The 25605-nt window shown below is 35.7% G+C and overlaps 1 pseudogene; it reads right to left on the bottom strand.

Moving 5' to 3' along the window:
• Positions 1 to 1380: 1380 nt before the first annotated feature.
• On the bottom strand, positions 1381 to 2346 carry LOC127541526 (14-3-3 protein zeta/delta-like; annotated as a pseudogene).
• Between the last annotated feature and the right edge of the window lie 23259 nt (positions 2347 to 25605).

A 25605-nucleotide genomic window follows, 5' to 3' on the forward strand; every position in this document is an offset into this window, starting at 1 on the left:
AAGCTTCCTAAGAGCAGGCCTATTATTGCTTTTTGGACTCTTTGTACCCTCAATACTGAGCACAGTATCTGCTATTTAAAAATACGTTTTGATTTGACCAATTAAATAGAAATGCCACCAAATGGAAGGAACTGTCTTATAAGAAAATAAGTTCTCCATCACATGATTGCATGATCTTGTTGAAGATTTTTCAGGGACATTATATATACATGGTGTCCGTGTTTATAATGTAGAGTATTAAATTAGCTGACTTCTGTGCCTCCGCTCTCTCTCTTCTTTCTTCCTGCCTTTTTCTTCCTCCCCATCTCTCTGTTTCTCTTTCTCTGTTTCTGTCGCTGTCTCTCTATCTGATCTCTGTCTCTCGCTCTTTCTCATTTTTATTTATAAAAACTTTTATCTCACTCACATTAACTTGATATACATGTTCTTAAAATTATATTTGGATTGTTCATGAAAATTTCATAATGCGTTAAACAAAGCTAGTCATCATCAGAAGTTATTTCCCTGTTAGTTATTTTTATTGCACAAGCATGTTAGACAAGTATCAAAAAAAAAATAACAAAAACAAAATACCCAAATAAAACAAAATAAAACAAAGCATGTTTTTTTTTATTGCTGTGCTTGATGTATTTTGACTTTATGAAAATCAAGGAATTCATTTTTATTGCATCTTGTGCATTTGTTCTAAGGTTGCTTAAACCATTTAAATACAAATAAAATGAGTATAATAACAAAAATAATCAAAGTGAACAGCAGGTAACTTTACAAATAATGGAAATGTGAACCATTTTTGCCCTTCTCCAGGGTAAATTAACTAGGTTAAAACTTTGTCTTAAGGAACACAGTTGCAACTGCAATCATAAAGGTATACATGTTGAGATTAGATTGTATACTTCAGATACACATGGAATGGCATGTAATATTTAAGGGACATTTGTTTCTACCATAGCCATGAGTGCTTCAGCCCTAAAGTAACCACAATAAATACACCTGTGGCTGGAACCAATTATTTCTTTATTCCCTCAATATGACGGGCCAATATGGAGGCAGTTTTCTTTGCTTAGACATGGAAGCTGTTTTATAACTGGCCTTATGAAATCACAATGAGCCAAAAGTATTGAATCAAACATGTAAAACATATATAAAAATTCCATATCCCACATTGGCTACCTCAGATGAAAACAGATAATTCCCCAAATGTTAACTGGTTACACTCCCCTAACATTAGGCATAAAACCATGTGGGAAATATACAAATCTATATAGGAACAATATAAACTGGCCATAAATCATAAACTAAAACTATTTGTGGGACAGCATAGATGACAAATGTTCTGCTGGGTAAATTTTGGAATGAGGCAGATAAAAGTTGGAAGGCTGGTTAATTCTCCCCTCCTTTGCCTGCTCCAGTTTCATCTCCTTGGGTGTCTGATGTTCACAATGTCAACTTGTCTCTCAGTAATCGCCTGAGTGGAGTGCTAGCTTTGTATGATTCTTCACTTAATATATCAAGTTCAGCTGGCTGTTGTTTGTCCCTTCTTCTCAAAGAGGATCATGACATCAAGGAGGGGATGCCATGACACACAAGTGAATTGGATTTAAGAGAGGGAGGGCTGTGCAAGGGCACCTGCTTTACTTTCCTCTCCAGAAACATGTGGGAACAGTGGACAGATATAGATCAGGACCACTGGAGATGGCCCAATATTTAATGGGAGACTTTAGCCTTTTAAGCCAAATCAAGTTCAGCAAAATCTGTCTTTGCTAGGGAACAAACTTTTTCTGGAGAAATCAGGTTCTCATAATAGAAATCAGAGAAGTTCAGCACCAGACCCAATCTTATAGGATGCATTGGTTGTACCTCCTTTTTGGCCAATCTCAAATACTTCTTGATATGTTTGTTGTGATCGATCCATTATTCCTTTGTTGTCAAATTCAGTTGCAACCCTAACCTTTGCTTTTGTGAAGTATTAGGAATTAAGAACTTCTAGTAGAGATGGTACATCATTGATGATATTTCTTAGTTTTCTTCTATAATATTAGACCATTTGTTATTTTTTCTCAGTATCTTCCATCTTTTGCTCAATATTTGAAACAACTCTCCAAGATGGCCTTCAGGCCCCTATGACGTTTCTGAGTAATATTGGATAATTCAGTTCCTTGCTCAGTTACAACTTCGAGCAAGCTGCCATGTCATCGTCTCTCTCACCTGCTCAAATAATTTAGCCTTCTGCACCAGCGCATGTTTATCTATGACTTCATGTTTTGTATTTAGAGTGAGTGGCTGCAGTGGACTGATGAACTGAAGCACAGTGAGGTTCAGCAGTCTCTGAGCAGCAGCAGAGACCATCCCTTTTGCTTAAGGTATGATAACACTATGATTCTAAAAAAATATGCTAGTATTCTTACAGATAGCAATAGAGAAAACCTGATGAGTTTATTTAGGAATTACTGAGATACTAATCACTTCAGTGGATTCCCCAAGAGATATGGAACTCTCACCTATAAGAAGGATTGACCCAACATCATGCATCCAAGACAAAAATGGAAAAGCTTATTATGGGACATGAAGGTGAGCCTCTATCAAGGGGACCCAAAAAACTACTTTTGTTGTTTTCTACTTCAGGAAAGCTGTGTTGGGTCTGTTGGATTCTATTTTTCTGTTTATTTCTGTTGCATCAATAAAATCTGCACCTGTTCATCCTGGCATTGAACACAGTTGTGTAGTCCACATACCCAGTTTCCACCTGGGTTGCTTAGCTGCCTCTCTATGATCTATTGTCTTGTCAGGGTGGGGAGGGAATGAGTAGGTTGGTTAAATCAGGTTCTATATGTTAGATCTAAACAAAGTAGGGAGAAAATGAGATGAGGTCTAGTTGTAGCTCAACACTCTGGGAAATTCCTCTAGCACACACACACACACACACACACACACACACACACACACACACAAATAATGAAAATCCAGTCAGAAAAGTGGTGAGTCGTGAATATTATGAACTGGTATTAATAAATGATTATATTGCAGGAGAAAAAATAAGAGATACACTGAGGGACTGTTATTGCATCATAGTAACCATGAGAGCAAAACCTGGGTGGTTTATGATGATGTCAAATCATTGAAGAATGTGCAGTTTTTTCCGGTACGCAGGGTTTTTTTTGTTTTGTTTTTTTTTCTTTTTCTTTCATAGATTCTTCTTTATGTAGAGGATGGCACAAATAAAATTTCTTAAAGAGACTTTCTGAGCATCAATGCCCCCCAGTACTTGTGTTCACTTTTAGATAATCTTTAGAATCCTCAAGTTCTGCTCTTTCTGTATGTCTCTCTGGTCTCTGTCTTTGTCTGTCTCTGTCTCTCCCTCCACTCCTTTTACATTCTCTGTGACTGTCTCTGTGTGTTTCTTTTCTCTGTCTGTCTCTCCTTCCTCCTCTCCATGTCTCCTTCTTTTCTTCCCTCCCTCTCCCTCCTTCCTTTTTCTCTTTCTCCTCCTCCTTCTCCTCTTTCTCTTCCTCCTCCTCCTCGTCTTCTTCCTCCTCGTCTTCCTCCTCCTCCTTCTCCTTCTCCTCCTTCTCTCTCCTCTCTCCTCCTTTTTCCCTTTCCCTCCTTCCTCCCTCTTCCCTCCTTCTTCCTTTTCCCTCCTCCCTTCTTCTTCTTCCTCCCTCCTTCCTCTTTCTTCCTCCCTCCTCCCTTCTTCTTCCTTCCTCCTTCCTCCTTCTTCTTCTTTCTTCTGTCTGTCTCTAACTCTCTGTCTCTCTATGTATGTATGTATGTAGGGCCTATAGTGTTGTTTACTGGGGATTATAGTCAACCTTCTTTTCCCCTCTGCTTCCCATCTTGATTAGCAGAGGAATGACTAGAGATAAGTGACAAGTTCCTCAGTGTGCAGGTCTTTCTCCCCATCAGCTTTTATATGATAGCACATTAGCTGTTGTGATGGGTTGAGAGTATGACAATAGGGAAAACACACTGGTCTAAGAGGGTGGCAGGATCTTGTGATGATACATTAACAGTCATAATAATCATAGATCCCTTTTTCTCAGCTACTTACTACTTACTCCCTCTGGGGATGTAGCAAGTCATTTCTCCTCAGATCTCAGTTTCCTCATCTATAAAATAATAAGGTTGGAATTGATGACTTTCTAATTCCTTTTCATCTTTTTAGTATGTGGTCTTTTGAAATTTAGCTCATTTGTTACAAAGCACTATACATCTTTGTCACAAGACATAGACAATTCATGCATTATTATTCCTATTATGCAGAAGAAAGAAAAGAGGTAAAGAAAAGAGGAAAAAGATGGAAGGAAAAAAGGGAGGAAGGAAGGAAGGAAGGAAGGAAGGAAGGAAGGAAGGAAGGAAGGAAGGAAGGAAGGAAAAATGTTTGATTTATTTACCTACCTACATACCTGGGGTCACAAAAACATTTCCCTGATAAAAAGGTAGGGGCCATGAGTGGAAAAAGTTTTAGAAACCCATATCTAATACACTCTATTAACAAAGGAGTTTCTCTTCTTTGATGTTTGGAACACTAAAGAGGTGATTCAGCTTCATTCTAGTTCTGTTTTCCTTTATTTTGGATAACAATAAAAATCATTTATATGCCTTTTGTAATAATATTTAGCATTTCCATGGTACTTTATGTTTTGCAGAGTACTTTAATCCATTATTTCATTTGATCCTCATAATAGCCCAATGAATATTATGGCCATTTTACAACTGTGGAAAATCATTTTACAAGCAAAGCTCAGAAATTGTCATTTGCTCAGGCTCACATAGCCAATAAATGCCAGAATCAAGATTCAAACTCAGGGCTTTCTGACTCCAAGAGTCCTACCCCATCTACTATATTACCTACAAAATGGTGGTATCAATTATGATAGATCAAAATTCTGAGAGTTTCGAAAGATATTTACCAAAAACAAACAAACAAACAAAAAACCAGGAAGATTAAAACAATAAACAAACCTGGTTTGGAGTTCATTAATAAAATTGATATTTCTTCCTTGGAGCATCTTCTAACCATTCTACCTTGGAACATTGCCATACATTCCAGAGTACATGGTAATTGTTCTAGTGTTTGATTGTGACTTAGCTCAAAGTAGTTTGAAATAGAAATTAAGTTCTTTTCACCACACAACTATTAAGAACCTACTTGGTAAAAGTCAATGGTATTGAACTTAGGCCAAAAAGCTCACAAGTGAGTTTGAAACAGATCAAAAGGTAATTGAAAAATGTTTATTAAATTAAATACAATTATAATACAGCAGATAATATTAATTTGTGATTTTCTAATTCAATATGCAGCCCATAAGAATTAATTTTTCTTTGAGTCTGACACAACTAGAGTAAGATATCAGGGAGAAATCAAAAGATCTGGAGGCCAAACTCATAGTCTGGAGTCCAGGAATCCAAACTTGCCAAGTTCTGTTTTGCTGCAAACAGCTACAAACCCTCTTTTTCTCTACTCCCTGGCTTGTCTTTTCCTTGCTGTACCTCACGATTTCAATCTCCTCTATGGAACCCAGTTCCCACTGAATGCCTCTTGGAACTGTTCAATAGACCAAGATGGAGAGTTTTGGTGGTCTCTTGTTCTAGGAAGAGAAATCAGGATATCTACTGTGACCTTTTGGAAATAATACCCTTTGTTATCTCAGTCACCATATATTGACTTTCTTTTTAAATGTACACTTTATCTTTCTTCTCCCTTCAGGCACTAGTTAAAATTATATTAACATGTTATTGTACTCTTCTGTTATATTAAGATATGCTGTTATTATGTTCATATATTAATTGAAGAAACTTTTTCAAAGGTGTGAATCGTATCATAATACTAAAAGGTCTTAAAGAAAGGATATGTACTTGAAAATAAAAGTATATATATATATTAAGTGTAATAAGTATTATTACACCTTTAAATGTACAAATTGACAGGTTTTGTTCTTGTATAAATATAATATCAACAAGTAGAATTGTTAAACCATTGGATCAGAAGCCAGGGTCTTCTAAACTGAAAGAAATGTTTATAGAAGAAAAATCATAACAAGATTGAGAGAATATATTAATCATAAAGGCCACTATGTATTACATGCCATTTTTTCAACTTTTAAAAATCTGCAAATGAGCTAAAAAAAAATCAAACAAACAAAAAGCAAAGTTGACAGTTTCAGGTTCTTGAAGACAAAGATTTTGTTTTTGCCTTTAATCTCCCAAAGCCTCTAGTTTGTGCCCCAAAGACTTACTTAATTAGCATTGATTTGAATCCAATTGAATATCCTAACAGTGAATTCTACAACTTTGAAATGTTAAAAATGATTGTAACTTTGAAGAAGCAACAAGTCACCTACTTCTCCTCTTCCTGTCATTTCCATTTTGCAGTTAAGGAAACTGAGCCTTAAAGGAGGGGAAGTGATTTGTCCAATGTCACATGGCTATTTATTGACAGAGTTAGGATCACAATCCAGGTCTCTTGTCTTTTTCTAGCTACTTTTTCTGACTAGTCATGTGTCTGATCGCACCTGGCACTAAGACAATAATCCCTTTCCCGTTTAACTACAAATTAAGTAGAGTAGTTCAAGCTTTGGAAGTTTGCAGAGACCTCTGCTGGCCATCTCTCTCTCTCTCTCCAGAAGTGTCATAAAATTCATAACGATCCTTAAAATAAACTTATTTTTTATTTTATTTAGCTTTTTAAAAAATGATAAAATTGGCAGCTGTAGGGGTGATAATAAGAAATAGTATAAAATTAAGAGACTATACTTACAAGTTAGAAGCAACTTTCATTAAAACAAAATGCTGCTTCTTATTGGCTTAGCTTGACCTTCACTGATATTGGATAGGAAGCAAAATTTAGTTAATAGCAAGTCGCCCTAAAATACCTGTCCCCTCCACTAAAATAGCAAAATTGCATTGAGTTTTGGCTTAGGAAAAAAAAAAAAAACTTTCTACTCTCTTTCCTCATCAGTTTTTTTTTTCCCCCCCTTATGGGACATACTAGAAAGACCATTGAACTAGAAATTCAGAAACCTTGAATTCTAGGTAGAATTCATCTTCAGCTGACCTAGGTAATGTTAGGTCAGTCACCTCCCCAACTTGGACAACAATTGCCTCTGCTTACAAAGGCAGTCTTGAATTATCCCTAACATCCCTCTTGTCCCTCTACTACTGGCATGGCCCATCCTATTTCAAGGAAAAGTCATTATAACAAGAAACAGAAGCTTTCTCTATGAATCAAGTAAAGACATCTAGTTTTATGGGTTCTTGGCAAGGCACCTGCCTTTTTATTTCAGCATTTCATATAACAATTAGTTTATTCAAATTATGTAGCCTGACGGAGAGTCTTATCACAGTACCTAAATGAAGAGTGAATTCAACAGTCTTTCTCTTCATAATTGCCTTGTAATTGCTTGTAAGCATTAGGCATTTACATTTCAGGAGCTTGAAAAGTAATTATATAACCATGTATGGCCTGGAAATTACTCTTGTTTTGTTTCTTTCAGTTACTTATTTGAATCTCAAAGAAATATCTTAATAACATACGTTTTCCTTTTTCCTCTATTGTTTTTAAATCTATTGTTCAAGTAGTTTTTTTTTTTAACCTCTAGAGTTAATCTTTGCTTTCTCATTGATTTTTTTTTCTAAGATCTTTGAGTTGAGTGCTTTCTCCAGTCATAGTGTCTTGAAGACCTTTGTTTATTTTTCTATTTTGTAAGCTCACAACGAATGGACAGTATGGTACAGTGGATGTTGTACTATACTTAGATGCAGGAAAAACTAGGACAGAATCCCACTTTTGAAACTAAATGGGTGACATTGAGTAAATTATACCAAATCCCAGATATTCTTCTTAGAGTCCAATTTATATAGTTGGATTGTGACCTGAGGAGACAGAGTCCTTGTAATTCAGTAAGATCAGAGGTCCTTATTCTAAACTCCTGATTGGAAAAAGTCAATTAAAAAGGCCTTGGAGGCCTGGAGAGACTTACATGAACTGATGCTGAGTGAAATTTACAGGACCAGGAGATCATTATATACGTCAACAACAATACTATATGATGATCAATTCGGATGGACGTGGCCATCTCCAGCAATGAGATGAACCAAATCAGTTCCAATGGAACAGTAATGAACTGAACCAGCTATGCCCAGCGAAAGAACTCTGGGAGATTACTAAGAACCATTACATTGAATTACCAATCCCTATATTTTTGCCTGCATGCATTTTGGATTTCCTTCACAGGCTAATTGTACAATATTTTGTAGTCTGATTCTTTTTGTATAGCAAAATAATGGTTTGGACGTGTATACTTATTTTGTATTTAATTTATACCCTAATATATTTAACATGTGTTGGTCATCCTGCTATCTAGGGGAAGGGGTGGGGGAAAGGAGGGGAAAAATTGGAACAAAAAGTTTGGCAACTGTCAATGCTGTAAAATTACCTATGCATATAACCTGTAAATAAAAAGCTATTTAAAAAATTGAAAAAAAAAGGCCTTAGAAACTACATTGTACAATCTCAAACTCTATTGTAAGAAAATTGAAGCCCAAATAAAAGTGATTTGCCCAAGGTCCCTACATGCCTAATGCCTCTTAGTCCAATATACTGTATAATTGACAAGTGGTCATCTGTTCTCTTTTTGAAAACTTCCAAAGAAATTAATCAAGTTCACTTGTTGGTTAATGGAAGAATCAAAGCTATAATTCAGGTTTCCTGATTCTTGGCCCTAGATATTTCTCTTTTTTTGGCTACAATTATATAGTCCAAATGAGTATAATTTGACATGGCTATGCTGCTTTGCTTCTTTGAAAGTCATTTTTAAATAATTAATTTTGCCAAGGAAGTGACCCTGGGTTATTGACTGCCTTCAGAGGGCAAGCTTAGACAAATCCTATGAGTCAAATATTGCAGTACTGGCTTGGTAAAGAATTAAATTGTCCTGAGGGCCAAGTTTATTAAGTTTGGAATAGATCTTTAGGTTGGTTCAACGGTGATTAATGTTTTGGTAAAAACAATTCTTAAAGTTCACCTAGTAAATTACAGATGACTTGCAGCTTGAATAAGTGGAAGGATTGTCCTGACTAATAAAATTACTCACTGTCAATAGAACTTGGGAGGAAGAGCTTTTGGACAGTTGTACCCCTAAATCTACTGGGGTTTGGAAATTCCTGGAATCTTTTTGGCCTTGATCTTAGTACACAGGCAAAGTTAAACCCTATTCTCTTTATTTTTATTTTTTTTAAATGATTCTTAACCTTGAATCCCTTTGACAAATCTAGATCATCAATGACCATTTTGTTAAGCATTTATTCTATACCAGGCATGTACCTTGTGAAAATATAGATAAAAGTAAATTAAAACAGTCTTATAAAATGATATTATGAAAGGAAAGAATAACCTATTAAAATGAGCTGAAAGGGTAAAGGAAGGAAGGAATTTGAATAGGGGTATGCTGGTCAAGTTTAGATTTAAGAACAGAGCCAGTACATGAAGATGAATGGATCTTTAAAAAAATGAATGTTCCAAGAAGAAATCATGAGTGGAAGAAAGGTTCTGCATGGATGAAGGGATATTCCAGGTGAAAAAAACACAGGGGAAAAAGGAACTTCTTTGGTATGAAGTCAGCTAAGATGTGATGTAAATTTTGAAAAGTCAGAAGTAGATTCCAGAAAGGAAAGAATACTATTTTTATATGCATTAAACAGAATATATCAAAATAATATGTATTGAAGCATTCTCTATTTCTCTTTGTGTCTCTCTTTTTAATTTAATTTTTCTTGAGAGCTTTTATGTTCATTAGGGTGGGAAATCTATGTTTTCTTTCACAACTTGACTTCTATGGAAATGTGTTGCTTAATTTCACAAGTGGTTTCTTAATTGTGGGTGGGGATAAGAGAGAAAACCTAGAACTCAAAAATCTTAAAAACAAATATAAAAAAATGATAACTATGGAAAAATATTAAATACATAAATATTTTTAAAGAAAAGAATATATCAAAATACAAAGAAAGTCAATAACTTATAGTCAATTATTTTATCAGATTCCAGGTTAAGAATCTCTCTTCTAGACAGTGGTATTCAACAGAGGTCATCAGAATATATATTACATGGGAATCTTAAACTGAGTATTCACATGTTCATCTAGTAAGAGTTGAGCCTCCAAGGACGTGAACCAACAGATAAATAAATCATTAACCACAACAGACAAATTTATCAATGCATATCTATGCATATCCACATTACTTATTATAAAAATATGATGCTGAATAATCCCTATAACTATTCTAATGGAATATAATTGATACTTGTTTTTTGTTTATATCAAGGTAGGGAACTTTGTTTTCTGCCAAGGGCCATTTGGATATGTATAACATTTATAGCATCATTATAATATCATACAAAATTATCAACTTGTAGAACTCAAAACAGTGAGAGATTGCTGTATCTAGTTTTCACATCATTATCTGTGACTGCCTTAGCAAATGATTTCCTGGGTCTTATATCCCTGATCTAAAGGGATCTATCTGAATACAAGGGTATGAGTTTCTCTACTCCTGGCAGAATAGGACTTAAGGGAGACTTAGAAGCCAGGCCTGTACCATGTGGCTTGTTTCTAGATCAGAGATCAAGTATATGGCTAGGAAGAATGGATGTCTAGTCTTTTCTCTGGATATTAGAAGAGAAAGGAAGAAAGGAAATAGCAGAACTCCAGGATTTGGTTTCCACTATAGCTACAAGGTTAAAAAACACTAAAGCAAAGAAAAATCTCAGCCCCCAAATTGTTCTTTTTTAAATACAAATAAGAAAAGTAGGAGAGAACCTATAACTTTTATTCTTTCAGAGGGATACAGAAGAAAATAAAATATTGAGAGCCCTACAAGTGGCTGAAAGACTTCCACCAAAGCTTCGATGTACTTGACTGGAACCAGGCAGAAAATATTTGCATATAATTCAAGATATGGATTGTAGAACAATTCACCTATATTATATACTATACATGAATATAATAAAGTCAATATATATATGTATATGTCTGTTTTACCAGCATGATTGTTCTTATAAGTGGGTTTTTTGTGTGTATTTCTTTCAAGATACTAGTGACCTACTATCTTATTTTCTTGCAGATTTGGATTAATAAGGTAACATAGTGGAGAAAATGCCAGACATGGAATTACAATGACATGAATTTGAATCTTGTCCCTTATATTTATTAGTTTCATTAGCTTTGTGACCCAAAGAAAGCCAAGTTTCCTCAGTCTTCATTTCCTCATTTGTAAAGTAACAATAAAAAATATAGCTACTTCATGTTCCGGTATAACATGAGGTTTACATACAGAAACAAGAACCATAGTCCAAACTCTTCAAGTCTTGTCCATTATTTGAGGCAAACTTGGCTACATGCTTTCAGCATCATCTTCCAAGATGAGAGTTTCCTTTTTTCAGGACTAAATTATTTCTCTTCAATAAACTCTCACATGACATAGACTTCATCTTGTTTGTTTTTCTTTGGACATTCTCTAGTTTTCCAATATCCTATCTAAAATGTTGTTTGTCTTTGATTCTTGAAGAAGACCATGATATCAAGGAGGCAAAACCATGATATGTAAATGAATTGGATTTCAATGAGGGAAAGTTATGCTAGTGGCCTGAAAAGAATACTTTTGAGGTTGTTTGGCCACAAAAGATGTCAGTAGAACTAGCATATCCATATTCTAGGAAACTGTGCCTCCATTAATGCAACCCACTACAGAGCAATGGAAAAAAATATTTTATTTGGATTGGGAAGATCTATGTTCAAATACTGGCTTATAGCTCTGCCTGTTTTGACTGGACAAACTGCTTAGTCTCCTTGCGTTTTATTTTGTCATCCATGAAATAAGTAGGCTAGATGAGAATAGTAGTTCTCAAATTTTTTGATCTCAGGCCTTTTATACTAATAACAAATTATTGGGAATCCCGAAGAGATTTTTGTTTATATGAGTTATGTCTATCAGTATTTACCATATTAAAATTTAAACATTTTACTATTATTATGAATACAGGATTTAACTCATAGAACCCCTGAAATGGTACTGAGGATACTTGGAGGTCCCCAGATCATTCTGTAAAAATTACTATATTAAATAAACTCTGTAGATCCTTTGAGCTTAAAAATCAATGTGAGTGGTCATTTTTTTTTTTTTGCCTTTACTTTGTAGCCTTTATTGAACTTGTAGTCAATTGTAGTCCCAAGATCCTCTTCATGTGAATTGTTCTCTAATCCTAACTCTTCCATCTGGTATTTGTAGAGTCAATTTTTCTAACCTATATGTAATATTTCAAATTTCTCTCTACTTTTTCTTCCTAGAATTAGCTGAGTGTGTTAGTCAAGAACTTTTTTGGGTCTTGATTGTGTCATCCTGTGTGCTGGTGATCCCTGGGTCGCTGAATTGACTGGGTGAGTAAAGCGATCTTAAATTGAGTCAAAATAATTGAATCTGTTGTACTTATTGATGTGGCCTTAGCAGCTGCCCTCAAGGAGCTCAGCATATTTTTAGAAATGTATTCAAAGTCATCTTCCAGCAAGTCTCTGTTGTTTAAAAGCCTCCCATGAACTCCTGACAATGCTCCGAGAAGCCCACTGAGTGAAAACCATGAATTTTGGATGAATTTTTCTCTTAAAATATTCAAATTGTGACACAAGTGAAATCTATGCATTTGATAATTCCTTATAGTTTAAAAATCACCTTATTTGTATTGTTAATCAGGATTGAAGCTGAGAAAAGTTAAAACTGAAGGTTGGAACAAATCTCTTGGGTATGGTCAGTCACTGTGGAGTCTCACACACACACACACACACACACACACACACACACACACACACTTCCAGCTCTTCTCTTCCTCTCCTCTGTCTGCCTGTTTCTGATTATCTCTTGCTCTCTCTGTCTCTCTGTCATTGTGTCTGTCTCTATGTTTCGGTTTCTGGCTCTGTCGTTCCTGTCTTCCCTCACCTGCTGCCTACATCCCAAGAGTCCTTCTGTTACTTCTCATTCTCAGTGTGAGGGGAGTGCCCACCTCACCCATCCCGTGCCACAAACATTTGTTAAGCACATGCTCGGCAGCAGTTCCTATTTTCCATGCTGGGGAGAGAGAGGCAAAAATGTCTCAGTTCCTACTCTCAGGGAGCTTGCATTCTACTAATGCAATATTGCCCTACATTAAGAAGATATAGTATACTAAAAAGAAAATACATTATTTCAGAAGTTAGTGGGTGTGAATAAGTGGAATATTCAGGAAAGGCCTCATGGAGGATCTGACATATGCACTCTATTTTGACTTTGAAAAAAAGGACAAAAAACATTTCAGAAATGGGGAGATCAGTTGTGTAAAGGCACACAGAGGCAGAGAAATGGAATGTCTGGGCCCATTTGACTGGAATGGAGAGAGTATGAAGTTACACGAAATAATACAGGAACAGTAGGTGGGAGCCAGAACGTAGAGAAATTTAAATGTAAGGTTGAGGATTTTGTATTTCATCCTAGAGATAATAGGGAATTATTCCTTGGCCTTTTTTGGACATTTTTCATGCATAAAATATTATTGGTAATTTACTGTCGCTTGCCTTCTCCCCATTCTGCCCCAGTCTCTTACCATTTCTCTGTGGAGTATGTTGTATCATTATCTACAGCCATAGCGCATTAATGAAGAAATACTGAATGGATCAAAGAAAGAAAGTGTATTAAATTCCTACTAAGTGTGCTAAGTGTGTAAATACCAAAGTCAAGTCATTCCCTGACTTCAAGGAACTTACATTATACTGAATGATGCAAAACAGATGGGGAGTGGTGGCCAGTCAGCAAAGTTATGGGAGAATGCAGAATGGAGCCATAAGGACATATGGACACAGCTTATCCAGGAAATAGGGCAAAAAGATTTGATCACAGTTCAAGAACTTCAGGAGAGAGTGGAGAAGGCTATTCAGCAAAGGGAAAGGTGCTTGTCTAATACTTTGAGAAGACAATCAGAAAGCAGAAAGAGTGAAGTAAGGTATGATTGGGGCTTTATTGAAATAATGTAATGGGAGAAATAATCACCAATCAGGAGAATGAGGCCCCAAAACGAAATTCCTTTAGTGATTCTGAACCCCAGGCTGCTGTTGTTTAAATCTCATTCTCCATTCCTCACTGATTGCTCCCACATCCCTATTCCCCTCAACATTTTTACTCTTAATTACTGGGGTCCTCAAACTATGGCCGGCAGGCCAGACGCAGCAGCTGAGGATATTTATCCCCCTCACCCAGGGCTATGAAGTTTCTTTATTTAAAGCCCCACAAAACAAAGTTTTTTTGTTTTTACTATAGTCTGGCCCTCCAACAGTCTGGGGGACAGTGAACTGGCCCCTATTTAAAAAGTTTGAGGGCCCCTGCAAGACTACCCATTCCTTCCACTGTGCTCCCTGGGATATTTGTTGTATAAGCTACAACTTGATTTTCCTCTTAAACCTTTCCCTTTTCATTTCTTCTGTCCTGTACTCATTCGGAATCAATTCACTAATGATTACTTGGACACCCTTTCCATTACTAGTTATACTTTTATTTATACTCCCTTACTCTCTGATCATGGTGGGGAATTTGTATTGCTCCATTCTCTCTTTTGTCACTATCAAGCTTTCTCACAGCCACCATCTGTAAGTGACTTCTCTTTTGAGGTTCACTTAGCATATATTTATAAACCATGAAGACTGGCCTTTTTTTTGACACTTTTAATATATAAATCATTATTGGTACTAGGCCTGTTCCCTCCTCACTCTATCCCAAACTCATTCTTCTTTCCACTTCCCTATGGCTCATGTTGCTTCATTATCAGCCAACATAGAGCATTAATCAAAAAAAGAATGAATAAATGAAACTTTATTAAGTTCCTACTTTGTATACAATACAAACACATACACACAAACAGAAATATGGAGAGTTTTGAAAATCCTTTTGACACTTCTCTTTATAATATTTCTCATGCCTATGAAGCAGAAATAGGTCTCAAAAGCCATCTAGTTCATTCCCCTGCTTTTACAAATGGAGAAATTAAGGATCAGGCCACAACATAATATTTCTACCCTTTCTGTTATTGTGTGCTTGCATTTTTATTTTGCTTCTCAGGTTTGTTTTCTTTCTTTCTTTCTAGATCCGATTTTTCTTGTGTAGCAAGATAATTGTATAAATATAGATACACATATTGGATTTAACATATTTTAACATATTTAACATGTATTGGACTACCTGCCATCTATGGGAGGGGATGAGGGAAAGGAGGGGAAAAGTTAGAACAGAAGATTTCGCAAGAGCCAATGTTGAAAAATTACCCATGCATATGTTTTGTAAATAAAAAGCTATAATAAAAAATACTAAAAAAAAAAAAAGAAAAGAAAAGAAATTATGGGTCATGGAGGTGAAATCACATACAGAGTGAGCCTCTATCTTCAGAACCAGATTTTTTTCATTATTTTATTCACTCATGGAGACACTACCCTAATCTGGGCTCTCATTAGCTTTTCTATGGACTATCATTATAGAGATTTCAATATTAGATTTATGATTTCATTGAAACAAAGAACTACCAGATAAAGAAATTCCTTCCACTATTGCAAGCTGACCCCTTCCTCTATAGTTTACACTCTTAGAGATTTATCAGGAGTCTTTATAGGTTAAGGGACTTACTCATGTCAGAGAGAGGACTTAAATTCAAGTCCTCAAGACCACCTCCTTGGTCAGCTTTCTATTCATAATATTACTCTACCTCTAGTAATATGTGCCTATTTGATCTCCTCCTTTTATTCTATTCCCTTTCTTAATCTATTCCCTGCACAGCTGCCAGAACAATCTTCTGAAAGCCTGGGTTTACTATTCTAGTGCTCAAAAACATTAATGGGCTCCCCACTGACTATAGGATAAAACACCTTTTCCTTAGGCTGGCAATGAATGATTTGTACAATCTGGTCCCCATCTAGGTTTCAGCCTAATTTTCCATCACAATTCTTTACATAAGCTATATTTCAGTCAGACTGTTTTCCAAACTATTACTAGAATTCAACATTCCATCTTCTGCTTTCATACATTGCACATTGGTCCCTGTTGCTTGGAATATACTTTCTCCCATGTCCTTCTTGCCTAGAATACATTCTCTCATTATCTTTGCCTCATGGGAGCCCTTGTTTTGCTTTAAGACACTTTAAATGTTACCGTCTTCATAAAACCTTTCCTGATACCCTTGACTATTATTATTCTCTCTCTTGTTGTACTTTATATACAAATATTTTGCATATAGTTCTATTTTCATCTTTCATTTGTGTTGTATAGATTTCTACATATACTTGTCTCCTTTAGAATGTAAACTTCTTGTAAATAGAGATTATCTTATTCTTTGTTCTTCTCTCTACTGGGCCTAGCATAGTGCCTGTTGTTTGGTCATTCAATCATTCTGTCATGTCCGATTTCTTTGTCCAGTTCATTTTACAAAATGGGGAAACTAAGGCAAACAGCATCAAACAGCTAGTGGACATGTAAGATCAAATTTGAACTCAGATCTTCCTGTCTCTGTATCTCTGCTGTAATACTTAGCTGCCTCTGCCTGATAGTTGCTTAATGCATTTTTGTTCACTGGTTGCTTTTTTCTACATATTATTGTCCTAAAATCCTTGTTTTCCTTCCAGGAACATCTGGAATAGAATACCTTCGCTTAACTTCTGATAGGTTGTTGTCCTCTTTCCTCAATTTCCTCAAGTTATGTGGTGATTTTTTTATTTGTACATGTTATATTCTACATGTCCCTCCTCCCCCCCTTAGAATATTAGCTCCTTAAGGGCATGGATTATTTCATCTTTGTCTTTATATCCCCCAGTGCTTATCACAGTGCTGAGTATCTAGCATCCAGACCAGTACTTAATAAAATGATAGTTGAACTCCATTGAATGTAAATCAATACATTACATTTCTATGATCTGACCTGACAGAAGGAGATTTTAAAATACCCAAGAACAGAAGCAAAGGAACAGTCAATAAAAGAGTGTTTCAGTAATGACATCTTGAGGGAATAAAAGGGGAACTTTTAAATTAAAATCTTCTTGATTTTTGGTATTTTTTTCCTTGAGATGGAGCTAGAAATAATTTGGAGCTACAAGCTAATAATAATCACTCCCATTTAAAGAGAACTTGAAGTTTGGTAAAGAACTTTGCATATATGCATTTGCATACAATTTTTGACCTTCACAAGAAGCCTAGAGAAAGGTTTCTGATTATTTCTGTTTTGCATTTGAGTAAACTGAGGCCCTGCAAGGTTATGCCTTGATAAGGATCATGGGAAACATCTGACATGGCATTTAAACCTTGGCTTTTCTGGCTCAAAGACTGGCCAGCCTGGCCTCTCTAATGGAATTCTCTGGGTGGCAAACAAGGGATAGAGATGTTTCTCGAGCCTTTTTGTCCCACCTTAATCCTGTGACAGCCTTGTCCCTCTAGTAATTATCCAGGTTTTTTTCCATTTCCAATTTATTTTCATCCCCCCACAACTTCCCTTCACGCCTGAAAATAACAATTACAGACCAGGTACTTGGAAACTTCCCATAGGAACGGTATGCATTGGTTCCCAGCCCAACCCAGGATAATATGACAGGTTTATCTCTCACTTCATCTAGGATCATTGTTCAGGTCTCATTATCCTGCCTTTAATTCTATCTTACCCATTTATTTCTAGTTCTTTACAATTTCCCTTCCCAGTTACCAACCATTATCTCCACTTTATTATGATATTTTCCCTAATCACCTCCCATTATATCTTATTTTAGCACTTGGCTTTCCACTCCTTGATGTCTTTTGGTTTTGACTTCAGGTAATTTGACCCTTTTTGTTAATTCCTTGACTTTCCGCAGACCCATTTTCTATTCTTTCTTTTTTCCATCTTTCATCTTTTCCCTATATATTGAAATTCATACAATTGCATGTTTTAACCACAGTCTTCTCCTTGGTGACAAGCTGCAGAGAGCTGTCAGAGGGTGAACAAACAGGCTTTCAAGATAAAGAGCTGAAATGAGCTTTGCAGGAGGTCAAAAAAAAAGAAGCCCTTCTTATTATTTTAGGAATTGGGGAAATTGATCAGAACACAGATACACACATACACACACACACACACACATCATAGTGTAGGTGATGACATCATGACAAGTGGAAGAGCCAATTTATGATATCAAAGCTAGGTGAACTCTCGGTGGGATTTCCATGGCTGCCAACTTTCAAAGAATTTGCTCAAGATGAGAAAGCTCACAGTGGAAATAATTGTACACTTAACATGTATGAATTTCTTTATGTACATTATCTTGTTTGATTCTTTTAATGGCCTGGTCATCTAACAGTATGACATAATGAATTAAGCTCCATTTTTAGAGCCCAGACCACTGCAGTTCAAATTCCATCTCTGACTTACATTGGATATGTGACAATGGGTAAATCGCTTAATTCCTAATAACTGTCTAAAATGAGGGTTTCGTGTGTGTGTGTGTGTGTGTGTGTGTGTGTGTGTGCATGTCCTTGAGAAGTATGGTAAAATCTTCTCAGGATTATGTTTCCAAATGCTTAAAGGAAAATCCATAGAATTTATTTTCTTGCTTTTTGCACTTTTTTTTTTTGTTCTCTCTCTAGCCCATCTCCACTGGTAATGTAATTTGCTATAGATTATATATGTGTAATCATGTAAAACATTTCTATAATAATCAAAATACATAAGATTTTAAGAGGGAAACATATTGAAATATTAAGATATTTTTTAAAAAATTATATACCCAATGTTCAGCAACCTTGCATAAGACCACATTTTACTGTCAAATTTATCATCATGAATTATCAGTTGATCAATCAGTATAGGGCAAATCAAAACTGAAGGTCAGTACCTGTCCCCAAAACACCTCAATTTCTGTTCTTCTTTCTGGGAATTATATTGAGTAAGCAGATATAAATGAACCTTTATTACCATTACCTCTGCCTTTTGTCTCAACTCCAGCCAGATCAAGTTTCCCTGATGATACAGTTGAATTCTTTACAAAAATATAATTTCTAGCTCATGTTGAGCACTATGTAATTTTTAAGATTAAATTTCCCTGTAAAGCAGATAAAACAAATGATACATACTGATTTTTTATCTATTTTTGTTCTATAAGATTCTTATGAACACTCCTGCCCAGTCCTATCCCACTAAGTTCATGACCCTTGTATTATTTTGATACTAAAAAATCCTTATGTCTAAGAAATCTTTAGACAATACTTGTATAGTTTAGGGAAAATAGTTGACAAGAAACTGAAATGTTAGCTCAATGAGGAGGTTTAAGAATATCCTAACTATTTCATGTCACCAGTTCTTGGTGAGATAACATGACCAAGGAGTGAGAGGATTTGTGGATGGGTTGGCTGAACACCTGTCATTGAAGAATCTGAAGAGAATGAGCAGTACCATTTGGATGTAGATTGGTAAATGCCACAAACTTCAATTAGGTAAATAATTAGGTAAATAATCTTTATATTATTGGCTAGACAGGATGCTATCAATTCCTAAAATCATTTAGAAAGGATCATTAATAAAGTCCTTATTTCAAAGATATATAGAGAATTGACTCAAATTTATAAGAATACAAGCCATTCTCCAACTGATAAATAGTCAAAGAATAAGAATAGACAATTTTCAGATGAAGAAATTAAAACAATTTTGTAGCCATATGAAAGGTGCTTTAAATCACTATTGATCAGAGAAATTCAAATTAAAACAATTATGGAGTACCACTACATATCTCTCAGATTGGCTAAAGAAGACAAGAAAAGATAATTTTGAATGTTGGAGGGGATGTGGGAAAACTGGCACACTAATACATTGTTGGTGGGGTTGTGAATCAATTCAACTATTTGGAGAGCAATATGGAACTACACCCGAAGGGCTATCAACCTGTCCATAACCTTTGATTCAACAGTGTTATTACTGGGCTTGTATCCCAAAGAAATCATAAAAAAGGGAAAAGGACTGACATGTACAAAAATGTTTATAGCAGCCCTTTTTATAGTGACAAGAAGCTGGAATCTGAGTGGATGCTCATCAGTAGGAGAATGGCTGAATAAATTATTGTATATGCATATTATGGAATATTATTGTTCTATAAGAAATGACCAGCAGGGTGATTTCAGAGAGGCCTGGAGAGAATTACATGAACTGATGTTAAGTGAAGTGAGCAGAAACAGGAGATCATTGTACTCAGCAACAAGAAGATTGTATGATCAATTCTGATGGATGTGGCTCTCTTCAACAGTGAGATGATTCAGGCCTGTTCCAATAGATTTAAGATGGAGAGAACCATCTGCATACAGAAAGAGCCCTAGGAAGACTGAATGGATCACAATAGGCAAAGATTTCTCACTGCATCCAGGGCCATCTCCAGTCATCCTGATCTATATCTGGCCACTGGACCCAGCTGGCTCTGGAGGGGAAAGTGAGTCAGATGACCTTGCACAGCATCCCTTACTTACATCCAATTTACTTGCATGTCCTCCCTGATGGCATGGTCCTCCTTGATAATGAAGGACAAACAAAAATAACAACAACAACAATAAATATTTAATGAATTGAATTTATTACATTGAAATAGAGCAACTATGTGACACAGAGCATAGTGTAATATATCTAGACTCAGGAAGATCTGAGTTCAAATGTAGTCTTTTCAGCTGAGTGTCCCTCAGCAAATCATTTAACCTTAAGCCTCAGTTGTAAAATGGTGATAATAATATAATCTGCCTCCTAGGATTGTTGTGAGAGATCAAATAAGATATTTATAAAGTGCTTTGCAAATCTCAAAGTACTAGCTATTAGTACACAAAAATTTGTGACACAATACTAAACTGGAGAATGTGATAGAAAAGGGCCTCTCAGCCCGGGTCCATGAATCTCAAAGAGATTTATGGTAGATTTCAAATAATCTATAAAATAAGTGGAGGAAATGATCTTTGTTTTTATTAACCTCTAATTGAATTTTAGCATTTCATTCAATTATTTAAAATCTTTATTCTTCAAAAGTCACAGATTTTCTGACGACCAAAGGTCACAAAATTAAGATGTATGTCATAGGATGGATGCCTATATTTCACATTTTTGGAGTGGCATTGAGAAAACAAAAGAGTGATGAACAGAACTAGGTCTTAGAGTCATTAATGGACACTTTGAGAAAGAAAAAAAAGTAGAATTTAGTTTATCCTTGCTCTTATAGACCAAAAGTTAATTGACTCATTCTTGAAAAAAATAGTAGTATATAACTTTTCAACTTCAGGGTGGCTGTGAAGAGGGGGACAACATACATTTTTCCTGCATCTTTTTCATCCATTTCTTCTTTTTTTAATCCTCTGAAGGCAATTACACGAGTTTGTTCCCATTTTTACAAATAGTTGAAGATGGCTACCATGTCTTCCCATTTCTTCTCTAAATATCCGTATTTCAATAAACACTTATATAATGGAATCTTAAAGTTCTTTACCATATTGGTTGCCTCACTCTATATACTGTCTCACTTATCAATGCACATCTGAAATGTGATGACTAGCAATGGAATATAATTGTGCTTGAATGATGAATGAGTAACTGTGCTAAATCATGATTATAGTAAATGTTGGCAGGCACATGACTAATAACTATTAAGTGTTTATTATGTGCTATGGGTAATTTAGGGCTTTTCTCAAAATGGAGGCCCCGGAATTTACCAGTGGGAGAAAGGAGTCAACAAGGAGTCGTATTCTACAGTGAGAAGGACTCAGGATATGAGGAAAGTTCCAAAGTGAGAAGAAAATTAAGTTATGGTAGCAAAATCTCTAAAATCAGAAATTCAGGGAATGATGACCAAAGAAACATATATACACATACATATACTCACACAAACACACATCTATATAAAACAATGTAAATGAAAAAAATCAAACAATTGACACTGAAGTTTATAAACTTATAGTAGCCACTCTTGATATCAAGAAGTGATGTGAGAAAATACCTGTTTCTACTGTTTTGTAGAGCTATGAGACCACAAAAGTAAGGAGATTGCATATAAAATCAGTTTTTCCTCCTACATATTGTTTTTTTATTTATTTTTCCTTGTTTTTATTTTATTTTTTGTAAAAGGGGTTGCTCTCTGTGAGGAAGAGGAAATAAAGGGGGAGGTTACATTGGAAAATGTAAGGAATTTAAAAGCAAAACTTCACATAATTAAAAACTTACTAAAAAACAAAAACAAAAACTTTGGTCCCTAGAACTGGATTTAATATTCAAAATGGAGACTCACCATAGACTATGGGACTGTTGGTTCCTATTCTCATTCTTGGTTGTAAAAATTCTCTTTTTTGAAAAATCAAGATAATCTTTCTTTTTCGATCCTGAGGCATTTACTCCTTTTTGCAAGTTTTTTCCAATGGTATTTGGAAGTAGTTCAACAATCTGTAACTGGCACATTAGAGAACCCAAGGATGTAGTACATTCAAATCAGATAAAAGGAATTCATCAAGATGTTCATTTAAATATTTCCCCACTTATCCTGGAGCCTTAGACACCACTGAGTTCATTCCACCCTCTCCATCTACTATGCAAAAAATTGAGTCCTCCAGAGAAGTGTTTTAGCCAAAGTCATAGAGCAAGTTCCTGGCCAAAAAAGCTATTAGAAAACATCACTTTTGTTTCACAGTCCTTTGTTCATTTTTTTGTTATTGTCCAGTCATTTTCAGTTGTGGCTGTTTCTTCACGATCCCATTTGTAATTTTCTTAGTGAAGTTCGTGGAGTGATTTGCCATTTTCTTCTCCCGCTCATTTTACAGAACAGGAAACAGGCAAACAGGATGAGGGGTCACACAACTAATAAGTATCTGGGTCTGTCTTTGAAGTTAGGTCTTCCTGACTCCAGGTCTAGTGTTCTATCCATGGTGCCATCTTGTTTCTCAATCCTTTCCCCATTACCTTTAAAATAAACCAAAAGAATTGTTAGTTTATAATGTCCTAAACACAAAACAAAAAAATCATGTTGAGTTTTTCAAGTGAAGTTACATTTATGACAGATTAATCATGACTTATGACAATCACAATTCTTATTTTTCCCACTTATTCCAAATAGTAGGGGGAACTATAGTGTTCACCTTAAAAACCTTACTAGGAATAAACAGGAGCTGAGCTTAGTAAATTTTACATTTCTTAAATTTGTCTGGAATATGGTATCCAGTTCTGGGTACCATATTTTAGGAGATACACTTGTAAACTAGAGAATATCCAGAGGAAAATGACTAACAGGATCTTGTTATCATACCATGTATTTGACCATTGAAGGTATTGGAGATGGTAACATCAAAGCTGAGATTCTTAACTCGTGTGTGTGTGTGTGTGTGTGTGTGTGTGTGTGACAGAGAGACAGACAGGCAGACAAAGGCAGACAGAGACACAGAAAGTGGCAGAGACAAAATGAGACACAGAGAGAGAGAGAGAAAGAAGGGGGGAAAGGAAGTGAGGAAAGCCAGATATATTATCAACATAATGTCTGTTACCTTCTTAATTGAAAAAAAAAAAAACTGTTTTTGTTAAGTTGGTGAAAAGAAAGATATGATTCCCCCCCTTCATATAAATTCCTAGACCTGACAAAACCTATCCTTTGAATCCTTTGTGGGACCATGGATTCCAGATTAAGAAACCCTGGCCTATTGGGGAGAAGGTGAAGGGGGTGTGTGCTAAATTCCTTCAAGTCTATAAAGGATTTACTATATGGAACAAGAATTATATTTGTTCTACTTCATCTCAGAGGGCAGAAGCATGTTTCATAGGAGGAATAGGCAAAAGAAAATTTCAACTTAATATAAGAAAAAACATCCTTAGTCTCCAGTGCTTCCCCCAAATATGATGGTCTGATTTTTAGAAGATCTCTTTTCATCAAAAGTTATCAGTCAAATTCTGGATGACTTCATGTCGCAGAGGCGGTAGAGGGGCTCTGTTAGACAAGATGGCTCCTAAGGTCTCTTCCAACTCATGACATTCTATAATGAGATACAAGCTGAGGTAGGGGGAAGCAAAGCTGGAAAGGGAGGCTGATTTACTATTAGTGAGGGTGACATAGTAAGGCAGAAGCTGAGCATGCTGGGTGTTTTGAGTCCTTATTTACTCTGATACTAATCAAAAGTTGTTGTTACCTTGGCAACTCTCTAAGCTACTGAACATCTTGGAAGGGAGAAAACAGCCACCCAGGCGGTTTCGCACCCGGCCATGTAGTCAGGGAAAATTAAGTCATCTTAAGTACAGATAGTGTGTATGTTTCATGCTTTTTATAGAAGGGTTGAAAATAAATTAATTTCTTCTGCCACACTATTTTCTATCTCTGTCTTTTTAAAGAGCTCTGTATCCACAATGCAAAATTATAGCTGCATCTGCTCTCCCAGGTGATCTGAGGAGGGCATCCTCCAAAGGAAAAAGCCAGCTGGTTGATTTAGGTGGATGGGGAAATGTTTTAAACCTCTTCCTGAGCTTGACCTAAAACAAGCAAGATCTAAAACAGCTTCCTTCCCTCTGTTTTCTCAGAGATTCCTCACATGCCCAATTATGTCCTTAGTTGGAAGCAGACAGGCTTGTTGGGTAGGGCTATCTCAGGTACCTCACAGGTTTCAGGGATAGCCCAAAACTACCTTTGTTTCGATGACTGACAAAATCAATTTTTGGTCTTTTTTTCCTCTCTGTTTGTCTCTTTTATATTAGTCACAATTTAATCCTTGCTTTGTGCACAAAATATAACTAGTTAATAATGATTATTTACCTGGTTCTATAATTCTTTCATCTTTGAACTGAAGATCATAGGAGCACAGATTTAAAGACCTTGAAGGTCTTCTCATCTCTGACTCCTATTATAAGATGTAAGAAATGAGACCAAGATATGTTAGGTGGCAATGGTCCCAGGTCACTTTGTAAGTAGTCAGTCGTAAAGCTGGCATTTGAAATTCAGGTTCTCTGACTCAATATTAATCTCATCTTATTATGAATTATGGAAATGAAATACTGTGCAAAGAGTACAGCAGAAATTTTTAAAATATGAAATTTATTAAAAATTTACACATTTTAAAAGACTTAAGAGAACTGTGGCCTTCTGGAATCAGCAAGGTTTAGATCCCATGTGAATTACGACCCCTCATTTTCTGAGGAGATGCTATCTGGATTCTGAGCCACAAGACCAGTGACTGGATTACTCTGCCATTAATTAGCTATCTGAAATCAGAAATTTACTTGACTGTGGTCAGTCTCATTTATGAAATAATCATAATAATCCTTATGCTACCTATGTGGCCAGATTGCCATAAAAACACTTTATAATTATAAATTGACTATTCCCAACCTAGATTAAAGGAACCGAGGGAAATAAAAGAATTATAATTGATCAGATTATCCACCTACAAGAAACCATGTTAGAGGTCATTTATTTCAACTTCATCATTTTACTGTGCATCTAACAGACCTAAGGAAATTGGGTGCCCAGTCACCCAAGAAGTAAGTGTCAGAAGCAGGATGTTCCTGGAAATAAATGATTCTTGCGGTCATACCCCATCAGTCATCAT

This window comes from Antechinus flavipes, chromosome 6, assembly GCF_016432865.1.
Source record: "Antechinus flavipes isolate AdamAnt ecotype Samford, QLD, Australia chromosome 6, AdamAnt_v2, whole genome shotgun sequence".
Lineage (NCBI taxonomy): Eukaryota > Metazoa > Chordata > Mammalia > Dasyuromorphia > Dasyuridae > Antechinus > Antechinus flavipes.